Here is a 15165-nt window from a genome sequence, read left to right as displayed (position 1 = left end):
GTTATGTTTGGAGGAAAAAAGGGGAGGCTTGCAAGCCGAAGAACACTATCCCAACCGTTAAGCACGGGGGTGGCAGCATCATGTTGTGGGGGTGCTTTGCTGCAGGAGGGACTGGTGCACTTCACAAAATACATGGCATCATGAGGAAGGAACATTATGTGGATATATTGAAGCAACATCTCAAGACATCAGTCAGGAAGTTAAAGCTTGGTCACAAATGGGTCTTTCAAATGGACAATGACCCCAAGCATACCTCCAAAGTTGTGGCAAGGTATTGGAGTGGCCATCACAAAGCCCTGACTTCAATCCCATAGAAAAACTTTGGGCAGCACTGAAAAAGCATGTGCGAGCAAGGAGGCCTACAAAACTGACTCAGTTACACCAGCTCTGTCAGGAGGAATTAGCCAAAATTGACCCAACTTATTGTGGGAAGGTTGTGGAAGGCTACTCAAAACGTTTGACCCAAGTTAAACAATTGAAAGGCAATGCTACCAAATACTAATTGAGTGTATGTAAACTTCTGACCCACTGGGAATATGATGAAAGAAATAAAAGCTAAAATAAATCATTCTCTCTTCTATTATTCTGACATTTCACATTCTTAAAATAAAGTTGTGATCCTAACTGGCCTAAGACAGGGAATTTTTACTAGGATTAAATGTCCGGAATTGTGAAACTGAGTTGAAATGTATTTGGTTAAGGTGTATATAAACTTCCGACTTCAACTGTACATATATGTAGGGATAAAGTGACTTGGCAACGGGATATATAATAAACAGTAAAAGCGGCATATGTGATCAGTCAAAATGGGTCAATGCAGATGTTCCGGATAACTATTGGTTAACTATTTAACTAGCTATTAAGCCGTCCTAAAGCTTTGGGATAGAAGCTGTTCCGGGTCCTGTTGGTTACAGACTTTGTGCCTCGGTCCCGCTTGCCGTGCGGAAGCAGAGAGAACAGTCTATGACTTGGGTGGCTGGAGTCTTTGACCATTTTTAGGGCATTCCTCAGATACCGCCTGGTATAGAGGTCCTGGATGGCAGAGAGCTCGGCCCCGGTCAGATGGTGAGCAGTTGCCATACCAAGCGGTGACCCAACCAGTCAGGATGCTCTTGATGGTGCAGTTGTAGAACTTTTTGAGGATCTGAGGACCCATGCCAAATCTTTTCAGCCTCCTAAAAGGGGAATAGGCATTGTCGACTCTGTTTTTACCATTTTAGGTTTTTACTGATGTGGACACAAATTAACTTGAAGATCTTGACCTTCTCCACTACAGCCCCGTCAACGTGAATGGGGGCATGCTTGGTTTTCCTTTTCCTGTAATACACAATCAGCTCCTTTGTCTTGCTCATGTTGAGGGAGAGATTTTTGTCCTGGCACCAAACTGTCAGGTCTCTGACCTCCTCCCTATAGGTTGTCTCTTCATTGTCAGTGATCAGGCCTACCACTGTCGTGTCGGAGTCATGTGTGACCACGCAGTCGTGGGTGAACAGGGAGTACGGCAGGGGTCTAAGTACGAACCCCTGAGGGGCCCTCATGTTGAGGGTCACCTTGTGGTGGATGTGTTGTTGCCTACCCTCACCACCTGGGGGCGGCCTGTCAGGAAGTGCAGGATCCAGTTGCAGAGGGATTTGGGTCCTTAGCTTAGTGATGAGCTTGGAGGTCACTATGGTGTTGTACTCTGAGCTGCAGTCAATGAACAGCTCTGGTCATGTAGGTGTTCCTTTTGTCCAAGAAACCCACAGCATGAATGACTCAGTTTCTTTGTTTTCCTAAGAGTGTTGTCCATGTGATCCTACCTTCTCTTCCCATTTTCTGACAGAAGACCGCTTTGTCCTATGTCTTTCTTCTTTCAGTTTTCACACTCAACAACTGTAGTTTAGACATTTTAATTTGAATGAGAGTTGTGTAGCCTATTCAGTTCAGTCAGTATGTCTTTCTTTACTCCACACAAAGAATGTTTGAAATCTTAACAAAGTCTTCTCCAATCCTACTTCCTTAGCTAAATTGAAGACGACGGTTCCTAGTCCGAAACGCACTACAGCACCGCCAGCTGGTTGGGGGTTTACTACTGTGCAAGGCAGCCAACAGACCATTAGTAAAGGTAAAAGATAACTAGATCAGTGGCGGTCGGTGCCGTTTAATAAATAAAAAATTTACGAACATGGCCTTATTTCTATTACAGTATATTGGATTTCTGTCATTCATATTTAATTTACCCATTTCAATAAAACATCGATAGGTTTAGGCTACTACATTTACCCTGTACCCACCATGCTACAACCTAGCCTATGAATTCAAGTTAGAGATACTTGTTTGTAATCAAGGTGACAGACAGTGACACATTCAATACCGCTTTGCACACTCTTGCCTGCATCTAGCTGATCTTCCACTACCACAAAAATCATTTTTAAGAGCTTAAGCAAACCTCACAACTTTACTTTATGTAAAGTTACCATATCATTTCTAATCAATATTCCATAGGCCACTCACATGGTATCCATTGGAATGGCTATGCTGTCCACTATGCCCACATCCCCCTCCACACAATATTCCATGGTCACACACACCTTGCTTTTGTTTTCCCAAATGTCAAACGGCTTCAAGATTCAAAAAACACAAACTTTTTACAGTTCATGGTTCTGTAATTATTATTGACTTCAAGAGGACAATCTTTATTTTATAGCATGTCAATGCTTCAGACATTGACAAGGCTAACTTAACTGTATTTACTCTGTATGCTATGGTTGTTTTTCCAACTCTGTGTCAATACAGTAATACCACAAAATTAAAAGTTGATGTGATTGATGAATATGTAAAGTCAAATTCCTAATAGTGGAAGTAAGTTAGCCTAACTGTTGGCTACTTGAGACTCAGTGTACTGTCAATCTGATTTTGAGCCTAATAACTTGGTTATATTGCCTATATTTTTTCTCTACAATTTCCTCCTCAATTTCCTTTATTAGTTTCATAAAAATCTGTAAACAAATTTTATGGAAAAAGCAATGGACAATAAATGTAGAGGGCGAGGTGGTGCAGAATTGTTTCAGGAAGGAATATTCATAGATGTCATTTGAATATTTTGAGCCATGGTTTGCTCACAGCTCCTATTGTCTAACCGTGAGTGAGAGTGTCATTCCAATGTATCTAATCTGTTGTGTTATGTCATTGTAGGTTAAATATGACTATGGCATGTGTGTAAATTGAGAACTGTTGTCTAAATCAGTGGTTCTCAATTCTCTCCTCAGGCACCCCAGCTGTACAGAGCTAGCACACCTGATTCAGTTAATAACACCTGTAGAATTTTGACAATATACTTAACTCTTCGGATGGGGCCACAGTGTCTCCTGACCGCTCCTGTCTCAGCCTCCAGTATTTATGCTGCAGTAGTTTGTGTCGGGGGGCTAGGGTCAGTTGGTTATACCTGGAGTACTTTTCCTGTCTTATCCAGTGTCCTGTGTGAATTTAAGTATGCCTTCTCTAATTCTCTCGTTCTCTCTTTCTTTCTCTCTCTCTGAGAACCTGAGCCCTAGGACCATACGTCAGGACTACCGGGCATGACGACTCCCTGCTGTCCCCAGTCCGCCTGGCCTTGCTGCTATTCCAGTTTCAACTGTTCTGCCTGCGGTTACGGAACCCCTACCTGTCCCAGACCTGCTGTTTTCAACTCTTAATGATTGGCTATGAAAAGCCAACAGATTTATTCCTGATTATTATTTGACCATGCTTGTCATTTATGAACATTTAGAAAATCTTGGCTCTCTCTAATTTTCTCCTTCTCTCTTTCTTTCTCTCGGAGGACCTGAGCCCTGGGACCATACGTCGGGACTGCCGGGCGTGGTGGCTCCTTGCTGTCCCCAGTCCGCCTGGCCTTGCTGCTGTTCCGGTTTCAGCTGTTCTGCCTGCGGTTATGGAACCGCCACCTGTCCCAGACCTGTTGTTTTTCAACTCTTAATGATCGGCTATGAAAAGCCAACTGAAAATTATCCATGATTATTATTTGACCATGCTTGTCACTTATGAACATTTTTGAACATCTTGGCAAAGTTCTGTTATAATCTCCACCCGGCACAGCCAGAAGAGGACTGGCCACCCCTCATAGCCTGGTTCCTCTCTAGGTTTCTTCCTAGGTTTTGGCCTTTCTAGGGAGTTTTTCCTAGCCACCGTGCTTCTACACCTGCATTCTAGCTGTTTGGGGTTTTAGGCTGGGTCTCTGTACAGCACTTCGAGATATTAGCTGATGTACGAAGGGCTATATAAAATAAACTTGATTGATTGAACCAGAATTTTTTTTTAAAGCATGGTTCTTCAAAATGTATTTGTTAATCAATTCAAAGCACAATGAATACTCTCTTTTGTGTAATGATTTAACTCTCACCGCTTGTGGGACATTTATTTTGAAGGAACGTCTAAACAACAACTGCACGAGGACAGACAGTGACTGACAGGCTGATTCACGTCACAGTTACAAATAGTAGCTTGATAGAAATTGCGCAAAAAATGTGTTTTTCAAAGATTTCAAAGAAAAGGAAAGTAGACAATTAATGTAGGGTGTTCCAGCAAGAGTGGACATTGAAATGTGCAAAGAGAGCATCGCTGTCTTGAAAGACTACAACTTGTCCCGACACTTCCAGACGAAGCATGCAGAGAAATATAAGAATGCTTCTTCTGAGCAGAGGGCACGTGCATCGAAAGAGTTGCTTTCTCAGTTGCAAAAGCAGCAAGGACTTTTCACAAAACTGCATTCAGCAAACAGAATTGCGAGAGCTAGCTGTGTACTGTCCCACAAAATTGCTAAACATAGCAAGCCATTCTGTAACGATCGTCGTAATCCTCCTCCTCGGACGAGGAGGAGAGGCGAGACGGATCAGACCAATATGCGGAGTGATAAGTGTCCATGATTATTTATTACATCGAAACTGAACACGAAACAAAAGCACACCATGAAACAATCGACAAACAGTCCCGTGTGGCACGAATGCAGACACGCGATACAACCACCCACAAAACACACGTGAAACCCCGGCTGCCTTAGTATGATTCTCAATCAGAGACAAACGATCTACAGCTGCCTCTGACTGAGAATCATACCAGGCCGAACACAAAAACCCCAACATAGAAAAACACACATAGACCAACCCACCCAACTCACGCCCTGACCAACTAAATAAATACAAGAAAAAAGGAAAACAGGTCAGGAACGTGACATAACCCCCCCCCCTTAAGGTGCGAACTCCGGGCGCACCCGCATAAACTCTAGGGGAGGGTCTGGGTGGGCGTCTGTCCACGGTGGCGGCTCCGGTGCTGGTCGTGGTCCCCAACCCACCATAGTCAAACTCCGCTTCCGTGGTCTCCTCCCAATGGCCACCCTCCATGTCAAACCCACTCTACCAAAAGGCAGCACCGGACTGAGGGGCAGCACCGGACTGAGGGGCAGCACCGGACTGAGGGGCAGCACCGGACTGAGGGGCAGCACCGGACTGAGGGGCAGCACCGGACTGAGGGGCGGATCCTGGCTGGCTGGCTCTGGCGGATCCTGGCTGGCTGGCTCTGGCGGATCCTGGCTGGCTGGCTCTGGCGGATCCCGGCTGGCTGGCTCTGGCGGATCCCGGCTGGCTGGCTCTGGCGGATCCCGGCTGGCTGGCTCTGGCGGATCCCGGCTGGCTGGCTCTGGCGGATCCCGGCTGGACGGCTCTGGCTGGTCCCGGCTGGACGGCTCTGGCTGGTCCCGGCTGGACGGCTCTGGCTGGTCCCGGCTGGACGGCTCTGGCTGGTGCCGGCTGGACGGCTCTGGCTGGTCCCGGCTGGACGGCTCTGGCTGGTCCCGGCTGGACGGCTCTGGCTGGTCCCGGCTGGACGGCTCATAACAGACGGACAGCGCTGGGAAGGCAGGCAGCTCAAACAGAGCTGAGCAGGCAGGCAGTTCAGGCGCCGCTGGGCAGACGGCAGACTCTGGCCGGCTGAGACGCACTGTAGACCTGGTGCGTGGTGTAGGCACTGGCTGCACTGGAGAGGAGGAATGCTCTGACAGCGCTGGACAGGTGGGAGCAGCTGGAGAGAGAACCCGGAGAGACAGCCTGGTACGGGGGGCTGCCACCGGAGGACTGGTACATGGAGGTGGCACCAGGTATACCGGACCGTGAAGGAGGACACATGCTCTTGAGCACCGAGCTTACCCAACCTTACCAGGTTGAATGGTGCCCGTAGCCCTGCCAGTGCGGCGAGGTGGAATAGCCCGCACTGGGCTATGCTGGCGAACCGGGGACACCATTTGTAAGGCTGGTGCCATGTATGCTGGCCCGAGGAGACGCACTGGAGGCCAGATGCGTTGGGCCGGCTTCATGACATCCGGCTCGATGCCCAACTTAGCCCTACCAGTGCGGCGAGGTGGAATAGCCCGCACTGGGCTAAGCACGCGTACTGGGGACACCGTGCGCTTTACCGCATAACACGGTGTCTGACCAGTACGACGCCCTCTCACTCCATGGTAAGCACGGGGAGTTGGCTCAGGTATCCTACCCGGCTTTGCCACACTCCTCGTGTGCCCTCTCCCAAGAAATTTTGGGGTCTGACTCTCAGGCTCCCAACCGCGTCGCCGCACTGCCTCCTCATACCAGCGCCTCTCTGCCTTCGCTCCCTCCAGCTCCGCCTTGGGACGGCGATATTCCCCTGGCTGAACCCAGGGTCCTTTACCATCCAGGATCTCCTCCCAAGTCCAGGAGTCCTGGGTTTTCTCCCACTGCTGTCGCTGCCCGTTTGCACTCCGCTTGATCCTAGATTGGTGGGTGGTTCTGTAACGATCGTCGTAATCCTCCTCCTCAGGAGAGGAGGAGAGGCGAGAAGGATCAGACCAATATGCGGAGTGATTAGTGTCCATGATTATTTATTAAATCGAAACTGAACACGAAACAAAAGCACACCATGAAACAATCGACAAACAGTCCCGCGTGGCACGAATGCAGACACGCGATACAACCACCCACAAAACACACGTGAAACCCCGGCTGCCTTAGTATGATTCTCAATCAGAGACAAACGATCTACAGCTGCCTCTGACTGAGAATCATACCAGGCCGAACACAAAAACCCCAACATAGAAAAACACACATAGACCAACCCACCCAACTCACGCCCTGACCAACTAAATAAATACAAGAAAAAAGGAAAACAGGTCAGGAACGTGACACATTCGCTGAGGGCGAATTCATTAAAGAATGTTTAATTGACTCTGAAGCAATACTTTGCCCCGACAGGAAAGAGCTGTTTGAAAATGTTTCCCTGTCCAGACAAACAGTGACACGGCGTGTTGAAGACAACGCAGAGAATGTGGAACAACAGTTGAAAGACGAGGTAAAGGAATTCACCTATTTCTGCTTGGCCCTGGATGAGAGCAGTGATGTTCGTGACACGGCGCAGTTGTTGATATTCTTACAGGACATAACCCCAGACTTTGAAATTACAGAGGAGCTTGCTTCAGTGCAGTCAATAAAGGATACAGCCACAGGGAAATATGTATTGGAGGAGGTTAATAAGTGTGTGGCAAAGCTGGGACTGAGTTTTGAAAAGTTATCGAGTGTGACCACTGATGGGTGCCCAAACTTGACAGGAAAAAACGTTAGCCTTTTATAAGATCAAGTAGCTGAGCTGAACACAGATCAGAAAATTATTTTCCTGCATTGCATTATCCACCAGGAGGTGCTCTATAAATGTGTTCTGAAAATGAGCCATGTTGTAGATACAGTCACTAAGTGGTAAACTTCATAAGAGCAAAATCTTTACACCACAGGCAGTTTGTCTCACTGTTGGATGAGACAGAGTTGGGTCATGTGGATCTCCCCTACCACACAAACGTGAGATGGCGGAGTTTGGGGAAGGTGCTTCAAAGGGTGTGGGACCTGAAGTCAGAGATTGCTGTGTTTTTGCAAATGAAAGGAAAATATGTGGATATCCCTCAACTGCAAGACAAAGAATGGTTGGCTGATTTTGCCTTCACCGTGGACATAATGGCCCTCATGAATGAACTGAGTTCCAAACTACAAGGGAAGGGCCTTTTTACACATCAGATGTACAGCCTTGTCAAAGCCTTAAAGGGAAAATGACTCCTCCTGAACCGCCAAGTAGAAGCCAACAATCTCACCCACCTTCTGACACTACTAGTCTGTTCCCTATCAGATGACAAGAGGGAGAAGTATACATCGCTGCTGCGTGTTTTCTCGTCATTTTGAGGATTTCAAAGTGTTGGAAAATGACATTCTGTATGTTGGTTTCCTCTCCTTTCACCTTCAATGTGGATAACGCTCCCACTGACCTGCAACTTGAGCTTATCGATCTTCAATCTGATGCAGCGATTGGAGAACAACTAAAGCAATGTGACTGACCAGGTTCTATGCATCTCTCAATGAACAAAACTTTCCAAAGATTAGGAGTCATGCTCAGAAGATGTTTGTACTATATGGGTCAACCTATGTATGTGAACAGACATTTTCAGTGATGAAATAGAACAAGTCAAGGCACAGATCATCTCTTACTGACTCTCACCTTTCAGCAATCCTGAGCATAGCGACATCAGAAACTATACCTGACTTCACTTCTCTAGTCAATACCCATCAGAGACTTCACTCCTCACACTGATTGAGTAGTTTAAATGTAATGTTGAGCTCTCTCTCTTTCTTGTGTTTTTGTGCATACCCATTAACAAGAGTTCTGTCCGTGGTGCTGAATGCACAGCGTACTTTTCCCGCTGTGTAGTTCATTGCATGTTAAATAATGAAAATACCTACCAAAAGGAGAACATGGATGTGGTTTATTTCTGTGCATGTAAAAAATGTAAAATAAGTAGCATATCTCGACATGATTTACAGTAGATATATCTGTCAACACAGTCATACACATGACGTATTATCCTGTAATATGATTCTGGCCCGTGACGGCAAACATATATTCTAATGTGGCCCTCCATGGAAAATAACTGCCCAGGCCTGTTCTAGCTCCTTCGATCTTTGCTTTCCAATGATGGCTCCTCTACTTTGTCTGACTTCTTCTGTCTTGTCTTTGAACTTTTGCAGTGCTTTTTATTTTGTCCTATGAGGAGCTAGTGGGCCTGTGGTCATCCTGGATCTTAATATACGGTGAACATGGTGCATCTAGCATTAGGGTAACCGTTGGATAGAATACTTAAGTGATACTGCCAGAGAAGCACGTGTTTGAAGCATATATTGGCACGGGTGCTGTTAGGCCCGAGACGAAGTGGAGGGCCGGCAAACTGTGCCAATATATCCAGCTAACACTGGCTTCGAGGGTTTTATCACTTTTATACAACGGGTTACCAACATATTCAAATAATGATTCACATATTTTCATAAAAAAAATATTTTGATTAATTTATTCATACTATTTCATCCTTCCACAAGATATAGACCCAACAAAAATCTATGGTTGCTACCCAAGTCGGCTGGTTGTTCATTTTATTGGTCCGGTTGCCAGAGACGCAAACCAGTCACTCAGTCTTTTTGTTCTGTATCTATGGACGTGACCAAGTCGTTCATTCTAAATGTTCTATTGCCATACTGGCTGGCAACATTCTTATCCCTTGCTTGCTAGCTAGAAAACTACGGCTAACTTACATTTATGTCAAACAGTGCAGCCAGAATAACAGCAAAGTAGTTGCATTTGCGTTTGTTTAAGCTGTTTTGTAGTGACATTTATTTGGATACATCCATAAGAATGAGCTAATGATGCACGATTTCGCCTGGCATAGAACATTTGCAGAAATTTGCTCAACAACACAGCTAACACAATCACTTCAAACTGAAGCTGGAAAGACAGCAAACTAGCTGCACTTCATTTCATTTGAACTGTTTTCTATTGGTAGTTCTTTGTATATATCCATAAAAATGATGCTGATTCATGATTTTGACTGGCTGAGAAAAGCTGTCTGTCTGGCTCATCCCGGGACATCTGGAGATCAAATTTGAATATTGAAACAATGTTGCTAATGTCGGAAAGACAGACAGCAAAGTATCTACAAATCTCTGCTGTTTGAAACTAAATGTTAGTCTAAAAGAAATGTGTGATAATGTCTAGATGCTTTTTATAGTGGAGATCAAGTTTATAAATTGCCTGGCTGGGCTGGTGAGACAGTGAGACAGGTATTTTAGCGTCATATATTTAGCTGGTGGTAACTTGTGGATAGACACTGGCTGGAATGCAGTTTTAACCAATCACCATGCAGGATTACACCAACCCGTTGCATAATACCTCATAACACAAGCTCAGAAAAGCCATGGCTATGCTGTTTCATCATGTCAAGCCAGGTCCTCTCCTGAAAGTTTGGCAATTTTATTGGACTAGAATTATGATTAGCACGCCCATTGAACTTTACTCTTTAAATATACATACCGGAGACTATGCCCAGCCACATTTATCTAAAAATAGCGCAATAGATTGTAATATGGTTGTTAAATCTTAAATGAAAACCAGCCTTGAGTTTCAATACATTAACTTCTTTGGCACCTGCATACATTTTACCTCACAAGGGCAGAGCTAAAAAGAGCTAAAAAGCTTAAAAGCTGACTCTAACAATTTGTCACAATTGCTAAGATCCACTTCTCTTAAGACGTGTACACCAAGTATGTTTTGTTTTTGTTTTGAGGGACCATAGGGGGCTGACCTTCACAACTGTGAAACCAAAGAAGAAGAGCAGGCATCTCGATTTGCTTGCATCTAATTACAATTGTGTACACCATTTAAACCAAACCAGATTGATTACTACCTTATCAAGTCAACACTTTGTCTAGTATGTCACAAAGACTAAACATGACACATGATACAGAATTATTATTTTGAAGTAGTATAAGCAATGTATCTTTGCACACCAACGCCCCAAAGTAGTCCCAACATACAGTAATCGACAAACTATTTACACTTTTTTATCAATATTCCCATGTTTGCATCCACACCATCCATAACGTCAATCAAGGCAGATCAACTAAGAGACGAGAAAATACAGTCACTAGTTTCAGTCTGGAGTATCACTAGTTTTCTGAAGTAACTCATACACTTTAGGGGAACATTAAATAACAACTGCTTGTCTGCAAACATAGTATGTTAACAGTAATACATTTCATTTGGAATACATTTATATCCAAAGCAACTTCCAATCTTACGGGTGGTCTCAGGAATCAAACCCACTATCTTGGTGTGGCAAACACCATGCTCTACCAACTGAGCAACAGTGGACCACAAGTAAACAAGCTGCAATACCGTTTCCCTATGATAGGGACACAACTCCCCTTCCCTCACAGGGGTTGCTGTTTTAGCCAAGACACTGTTGCAGAATCATTGGTAATCCTAAAAGGATTTATTACTTTGTAGACCTGTGAGGCTGCACTTGGATATCAGACTGGGCAGAAGAGCAGCTGGAGAGGATCACAACTGAGCATACTGAGGGATATGTTCATCCCATCATTAGTAGAATGTTTTAAACTGAGGTGCTAATTGTGCCGTCTTGGCCGTAGCCTTTATCACAATAGTTCCCTGTAAGTGCTGTGGCTGAATGGGGACTTGAGTCATCCGTTGTCCTTCGTTAAGGTCTGCAATGTATCTGCAAGGAATTGTGTACTGTGGCATGTCAAAGAAATTGAAAGTCTACTCATTCACATTGCAATTAATAATTAACCCTTTTTACCCCAATATAATTCTAAAATGCTGCTGTAGATTACTGAGAATTTTCAAGATAACGCACATTTTCTCACACTTTTCAAACAAACAGATATACTGTAGCTCAAAAACAATGAACAAATTACAAAATGTAACTTGGTTTTAAAGAGCACAACCTCTTCTTTGATAAGACACCACATTCATGTCAATAGGAATAACACACATTTTGTCTTCCATTGTGTAAAAAACAACAAAACAAACTAAAGTATTTAAATTGTAGTACATTTGACAAAATTACTCAAAATAATTTACCAAGTACAATATATTATACGTATCAATATTATTTACATATAAATATTACAAAAAGAATCCAAAATGTGACCAGAGGACAATATTCAGAAAGTATTTTAAAACGCACACAAAGTAGGCTGTTTGATTGACAACCATTATTACTTCTGTAACAATGTAAAAAATGAAAACAACTATTCAGAGACCATCTCAAAATGTAGATAACCTCTCTCGATAAGATTGAGTGCAGACCAGGCCTGACACAAAAAGTAGAAATAGTAGCCTTCTTTGACAACAATTCAGTGAATGGCACAAGTATTAGATAGAGAAATATTCAGAGAAACTCAAAATATACCAAGTATTAGACAGAGAGAAGGTACAAAACACAACTGTTCAGAGACCATTTTTTTTTAAAGTACACCATTTCCTTGTAAGATTTGTAGGGCAAATTAATATTTCACACGGTCACTTTAGTGTTTACATTTAGCTGACAACATGTCATGGAACCTCTGGAAGCAAGGCACCACCCTGCAAAGTGACAGAGCACACAAAGGAGGTTTTTACACATCTCCCACTCCACTTTGGATGCACACCACAAACCCTCTATTGCGCCATTCAAACTTCACCAGGGAGTGGCCTGCTTTCAAAGTATGAGTAACAACTCAGTCCACACCCCCTGGTGCCACACTTTTGGCTCCTCGCTTCCTGCCACTGTAGCCAGCACAAAGTGAATGCACAAACTGCATTTTGTTTGCCTTTAGGGACAGCATCTGCTGTTTCTGGGAAGGGGAACTTTGCACCGCCCCCCACACAAAACTCATAATTCCATCATTTTCTGCCTGTGTGTCCAATCTTGCAATAGCTCCTAAATTGGTCAAGATGGTTAACCCCGACCATTTTTTTGTTGTAATCCATTACAAGCTCTTGAACAGATATATGTTCACTCTGCCTGAACTTAGACACTGGTTTGAAGATGTCCTTCCTGAGCTGTTTGTGGACAGAAAATACACATCTCTTTTGACCCTCCAGCGACATGCCATTACATTATCTGCAGACCATTTCACACTCTGACCTCTCTGGAGCTTGGGGGAGTTCTAATAAATGGGCCTTACCGTGCCACAATAATAGGTGTCGGTGTCAATCAAGTCTCTTACCAAAGGAATGGATGAAAAAAAGTTGTCTGCATAAAGATGGTGGTGTGACAATAGGTAGGCTTCTCTGTACCCGACATGATTGCACGGTTGGCATGGCGGTGCATCTGTGGGTTACTGCACTCCACAGTGTTCATAGGAATCACTTTCTGTCAGTGGTTCATTACAAAAAATGGAGAGCAGGCCTCACTGAGGGCCACGAAGGAAGACTGCTGCACATGTCTTCAGTATGAGCTAGGCACAGGACAGCTATTAGTAACAGTAAGAAACACCATCTGTCTCCCACACAATTAATTTTCCACAGATAGTTCCACCGAGTCAGCACCGGTTGTCATTTACCCATGGCTCTAACCACTGGATTTTGGCAATATGTCTGTCCTAGGAATCTGATGCTGACACATTTTGAGTAAACATTGCTCTTGATGAAGTCTCTATTAAAAGGGCAATGGGAGGGAGAGTGATTGTAGGATGCGGAATTGTTGTCGCTGTTTTTAACATTTTATCAAGCAGGACACTGGAAAAGCAATCCTGGGAAACTCTTGGCAGTTCCTTTTTTTATTGGGGTTGAACGCAGCGATACTGGCATCCTCGGTTCTCTACTTGAATTCCGAGTGCAAATGTTTACATTTCAAGGTCCAATAAAACTCTTAACTAATACCCATCTCAACTAATACACAAACCCACACTGTTTATGCTATATTTGATCAAAATAAATAAAAAAGCATGTGTTTCAATCATTTTTGTGTGTATTCAGCGTCTTGCACAGTTTTTAAATATTGCACAGAAATCTTAATGATCTGAATTTCTTATTTAAAAGACACTGCAGCCACTTGACGGTGCAGTCAGTGTACTTTCCTTTTTTAAATCTCAACTTTTACTGTAGCATTTACTAGCGCTGGTGACTGGATCATGATATGCTCCAAGAGGTGGTAACTGAAGATGGACAGTAATGGAAATAATTCCTGTAATCACAGAATACTTAGCATGACCTAAGTAGGCTGTGGTAAGTGACCTGCCTCATTTTGCATGCAATCGGTCACATAGCTCATAGACCAAGATGTGACGCACATCACTCGCTGAAAATGGAACAGGCTACTGTAGACGACATCCCTCATTTATTTTAGTAAAATATATTCCAATCAATAGCAGCAAAAGGTCATTCTCAGAAAGATCAGGTCATGAGACAATATATGTATTCAGTTTGTCCACTTTGACAGAATGCATTGGAGCTTGAATTTATGCTAAATTAATGCTAATGCTTGTGTGAAATTAATATAAATATTTATACCATGGCATTGTTGAAAACTCATTTCTGATTTGCTTGAAGGATATTCTAGAGCGTGCATTATTTCCCTATAATGCATGGTATAATTCAATGGCTATGAAGTTTATTCTTACATGTATTATTTTTAAGCTGCTTTTGAAAACCAAAGTTGAATTGAAAACATTATTGGCATTGTTGATAATATTGGCATTTCCATAATAGCAACCTAGGATGATAGTTTGGTTTGCCAAGCTAGCAAGTCTGTTTGTTTGGTTACCAAGGCAACTACAGTAGATTTCTAGCCAGCTAGTAAACTTGTTAGCTACTTCAGTGGATGTTGTCACATTTCTACAGTCAAATTAATTTCTAGTGGAAAATATGTTAAATTATAGCCATGGTATTAAAGGGATAATCAACTCCGTGGTAGATTAGTTCCACTCCAGCTAACACATTGTGGAACATACCTCCCACGTCATGCATTTTCTTCTCCAGAGAATGCATAGCCCCTCGTTGATTATCCCTTACGTATTCAATATTTGTAAATGATTGTTAGTAGCTACGAGCCATGGCCCATTCTCCTGTCTATGTTACATTGATAAAGGCTAAACCCAGGGGGTGCAATTTACTAAGCAAGAATCTTCTCTCACTGCTCACCATGTTGATACCGACTCGTTCACCTCTTCTTTACTCTGGTCCCATCAAATTCTGAATTGTGTTGTGATTGCTAATTTCTAAGAGGTTAGCCAAGGAATTACATTTTTTACACATAAGCTATACTTCACTTTTTCATTATTGCTAAGAGAC

The sequence above is a fragment of the Salvelinus fontinalis genome, chromosome 18, assembly GCF_029448725.1.
Source record: "Salvelinus fontinalis isolate EN_2023a chromosome 18, ASM2944872v1, whole genome shotgun sequence".
Lineage (NCBI taxonomy): Eukaryota > Metazoa > Chordata > Actinopteri > Salmoniformes > Salmonidae > Salvelinus > Salvelinus fontinalis.
The sequence above is the reverse complement of the archived record's forward strand: the minus strand, read 5'-3'. Positions refer to the sequence as shown.